Below are 5306 nucleotides of genomic sequence, written 5' to 3' on the forward strand. Positions count from 1 at the left end.
ACAGCTGTTGACGCTAACCAGACGTCGCAAAAGCAACTCCGAAAACAGCAAAAGACTTCGGGTCCTAGACTCCAAAGAGAGTATTCCTTCAAGGACGAAGACGTTCCAGCCATCTTCGAATCCCTCCTTGGAAGCAACAAGATCAAGCTACCACCTATCACAAATCAGGAGGAAGCTGACAACACTACGGACCCAAAGTACTGTGTATACCACAGGAGGGTCGTTCATCCCACCAAGGATTGCTTTGCTCTCAAGAATAGCATTCAGACCTTGGTTGAAGCCGGCGTCATATCGCTCAGATAAGCCAAATAAGAACGGCAAGACTCCAAAGAGTATACGAGTATAAACTGTTTCTCAATCCTCCAACAAGTGCATGAGGTTAAACTGCTTCCTTACATACTCCAACAGGTATATGAGTCTAAACTGTTTCCTTTCTTTCACGGGAAGTTCCTGGAGAATACCATGCTTGATATTCTTAAGGATAACCCGGACACCCAACTGAGTACAATACCATACCCAGTTTTGCAAAGGAAGCTGGGGGTGGATGATTCATGTAACGGGAGATTCCCAAAAGAAATACATATAGTGTATTCTTAGGGATAATCCGGTCACCACCGTTAAATTCGATCAAGTTTAATCCCATTCAAATTCTCACCGCGTCTGTGCACTCAACACTTTCATAGTTAGAGTCCGGATATAATAAATCTTGATCTGTCACCCAATTGGTCAAACCTTCTTAATCCCCTCTCGATTCCTCCAATGAACGAGAGGTCCACTTTCAAATCGAGTGATCAAACCTATCTACAGTTAGGGTCATCTAAAACTCCTGTTTGGCCAAACCTTCCTACAGTTAGGGTCAAAACCATAATTCACTCTCGATAAATGAGAAATTCACATTTAGTTCGGTAATCAAACCTTCTGACAGTTAGGATCATCCGAAGTTTTAGATTCTCGGAGTGGAGATCCCACTCTTAGTTTCACCTTTCCGGATTCTGGGGGTGGAGATCCCACCTCGAGTCTCCTTTCCAGCTGAAGATAGAATATAAAATTCTTCTTCTTCAGTGTCGGGAGATAGAATATAAAATTCTTCCTCTCCCATTTCGGGTTCGTCTTTGCCCCAAGAGAAGACACCACCTTTGTCAACTCCCAAAATCTGTGCCTCACAGGTACAGGGAATTTTATCCCGAATCCTAAGCAGGGATAAGTCTGCGCCTAACACGCGCTGCCGATTTAGTCTTTTTCCGTAGAAAAAAGACACCAGAGTTCGATTCTGGGGTATTCTATCCTGAAACCTAAGCAAGGATAAGTCTGCGCTTAACATGCGCTGCCGGTTAGTTCTTAACCGTTGAAAAGAACACCCGTTCACATATTCAACATTGTGACAGGTTGTTATTAATAACACCAGAATCCATGCCTTACACACATGAAGAATTTCATCCTGAATCCTAAGAAAGGATATGCCGACGCCTAACACGCGTCGCCGGTTTAGTCTTTCTCCGAAGAAAAAGACACCAGAGTTTGATTCTGGGGTATTCTATCCTGAAACCTAAGAAGGGATAAGTCTGTGCTTAACCCGCGCTGCCGGTTAGTTCTTAACCGTTGAAAAGAACACTCGCCCGCATATTCAACATTGCGGCAGGCTGTTATTAATAACAATTCTATCCTGAAACCTAAGAAGGGATAAGTCTGTGCTTAACCCGCGCTGCCGGTTAGTTTTTAACCGTTAAAAAGAACACTCGCTCACATATTCAACATTGTGGCAGGTTATTATTAATAACACCGAAATCCATGCGCACGTCAAATCCGTTGAAGGCTGAGGATTTGCCAAAAATCCTAAGTCAACGTCTCATGCACGTTGCTGTTTAGTCTTTTCACAGGAGAAAGACGAAGTCTACATATTCGAAGTTGTAGCATCAAGTCTAAGGGAGTTCATTCCTTTAGCACAACGTCACATGCGGAACGGATTAAGACACATCAAACCCGTTGATGGCTGAGGGTTTGCCAAAAATCCTATAAATGCGAGGGTCACTGACGCATCAGCTTCATTAGTTGGTCTCGTGACTTGAGCATCGAACAACATTCGAAACCCTAAGGTTAACGCCGGTCAATGCATAACCCTAGGTCAAAGCCGATCAATGCGTTGCAATGAAAGAATCAATACTCCGAAAAGTATACGAGTATAAACTGCTTCATCAAGTCTAAGGGAGTTCATTCCTTTAGCACAACGTCACATGCGGAACGGACTTAAGACAATCCGCATGTAAGCCCGATTCAAACGGTAATCGGTAAAAGCATGACAAATCCGTTGAGGGCTGAGGATTTGCCAAAAATCCTAAGTCAACGTCTGATACACGTTGCTGTTTAGTCTTTTCACAGGAGAAAGACGAAGTCTACATATTCGAAGTTGTAGCATCAAGTCTAAGGGAGTTCATTCCTTTAGCACAACGTCACATGCGGAACGGACTTAAGACAATCCGCATGTAAGCCCGATTCAAACGGTAGTCGGTAAGAGCACGTCAAATCCGTTGAAGGCTGAGGATTTGCCAAAAATCCTAAGTCAACGTCTCATGCACGTTGCTGTTTAGTCTTTTCACAGGAGAAAGACGAAGTCTACATATTCGAAGTTGTAGCATCAAGTCTAAGGGAGTTCATTCCTTTAGCACAACGTCACATGCGGAACGGATTAAGACAATCCGCATGCTAGCCCGACTCAAACGGTGGTCGGTAAAGGCTCATCAAACCCGTTGATGGCTGAGGGTTTGCCAAAAATCCTATAAATACGAGAGTTACTGACGCATCAGCTTCATTAGTTGGTCTCGTGACTTGAGCATCGAACAACATTCGAAACCCTAAGGTTAACGCCGGTCAATGCATAACCCTAGGTCAAAGCCGATCAATGCGTTGCAATGAAAGAATCAATACTCCGAAAAGTATACGAGTATAAACTGCTTCTTAAAACTCCAATGGGTATACGAGTTTAAACTGTTTCCCACCCTCGACGGGAAGTTCCTAGAGAATATCGTATACAATATTCTTAAGGATAACCCGGCGACCTCCGATAAGTATATGAGGCTAAACTAACTTTCAGAACTCCCAAGAGTATACGAGTATAAACTGGTCCTCTCCGCTTCGACGCATAACTTTTGACCAATGTCTGTCAAGACTCATCAGATGGGAATTCCCCAACAACGAGGGTCAACTCAACGTTAAATCAGCGACGCCGTTTAGTTTCAAGATTTCAACAGCGGTCAGACGATAAACGCAGAGCCGTAAAAACTTCATCTGTTCGACAGAACTCTGAATAGATTGAAGGCTGAAGGAGTCAAGAAACGAAACCCATGACAGGTCCTTCTGCAAATATAGCCTATCATATCCAAAGTATTTCAGGCTCCTCTATAAAAGAAACGAGACTGAAACACTTTGGAGGGGGTATCTGTAGGCGTTAAAAATTGCCCATAGGTCCTCAAACACAGTGCAAGACAAGGAAAAGACGATAAACGTTATTATCCAAGTCAAAGGAATTCATCCAAAATCAGCAAGGCGACGAAGCGTACGCAAAACAAAGAAGCTGGAAGAATCACGAAACATTGCTTAGAAGCTTGAACAGTGCCGAGTCACCAAATGCTGACTCGCACAGTTCCGAGTCACCAGAAGCTGACTCGCACAGTTCCGAGTCACCAGAAGCTGACTCGCACAGTTCCGAGTCACCAGAAGCTGACTCGCACAGTTCCGAGTCACCAGAAGCTGACTCGCACAGTTCCGAGTCACCAGAAGCTGACTCGCACAGTTCCGAGTCACCAGAAGCTGACTCGCACAGTTCCGAGTCACCAGAAGCTGACTCGCACAGTTCCGAGTCACCAGAAGCTGACTCGCACAGTTCCGAGTCACCAGAAGCTGAATCACACAGTTCCGAGTTACCAGAAGCTGACTCGCATAGTTCCGAGTCACCAAATGCTGACTCGCACAGTCCCGAGTCACCAGGACTCTTGTTGGATATAAAACCTCCCCAAACACGGATTTCAATGATTTTTAAGGATTCTTTCATCCCAAAACCTCTCCAACTGCTCTGGGGTTATCCATAAACACGTTTAGACAGTTATAAACCGCAGATAACGTTTAAACATCAATTCCTACTAGGAGACACATCTCAAAAAGCCTATAAATAGAAGCCTAAGGTCTCCTTTCAAGGGGATCGGAGATTTAAGATTAAGAAGGCGAGGTGCTGTCAAATTGATCAGTCAACCACGAATTTCAGAGGAGAATCATCAGAGCTTGGCGAACACTTTCATAAAGAAAGCCCATTCGAAAGGTTTGTGATTCTTTTCCCTTCTTTCCTCCGGATTAAACTTGGTTTTAATCTCGAGAAGAGCCACAATCTCGCTTGGTCGTGATTGTCGCTTCCGTAATTGTTTCCCTCGTGAAACAAGAGCGTAATTATATTGTCGATCGGCTTTGGTCTGCGGTGGTCCACGGACTAACGCGTCCCCGGCACAGGCAAAGATCCCACGCAAAGCAGCGGGAGATAAACTACTGCTGCGTTTTGTTTGATAAAGTTGTAATCTTTATTTTTCGTTGTAAGAAGATCTTATAAAAAGATCAACTCTCTTTTCAGTTTGAACTTGTAATCGATAAACGGTGTAACAGGTTTGAAAACAATGGAAAAGGCAACTTTTGACACAAACACTTGGTTCTAGATTGATAAAAAGAAAAAAGAAATCCCCATAAATGAGAAATCTTTAACTAGGAGAGTTTTCGAATAGGGAACTGTATGGAATCAGAGTGAATTTACGAGGGAACAAAAAGTAAATAGTATTATTCCATGCAGCTTAATCAGTTTGGCGCATTTCTAAACAACCCCAACATTTCTCTAGGGGTGTTAGTCAACTATAGAACATTTTTGATAGATATGAACTAATTTCTAGTATGTGATAATTTTTGGAAGTGGGATATTTTAGTGGGATAATTAAAAATAATTTTTTAAAATGGTATATTTTAGGGGGACAATTGTTATTATAATTAAGGATACATTTCAATGATTAATAAGTATATAAATCATGTATTTTGATGATAAGAGTACTATTTATATATTTTAAAAATTATTATTATTAGGGGTTTTTATTTTTTGGCCCAATTGATTACTCTCATTTATCTATAAATCCAATAGCTTTCTTTTATATCATTGAACTTACTTAACTTTATGTATTTATCTCTAAACCCAAATATTATCATTTAAAGTAAGAGTATCTTGTATTTATACACTTTTTTTTGGTGAAAATCCCAAAACACCCCATCAACAAAAGGCATCC

This window comes from Asparagus officinalis, chromosome 10 (assembly GCF_001876935.1).
Source record: "Asparagus officinalis chromosome 10, Aspof.V1, whole genome shotgun sequence".
Lineage (NCBI taxonomy): Eukaryota > Viridiplantae > Streptophyta > Magnoliopsida > Asparagales > Asparagaceae > Asparagus > Asparagus officinalis.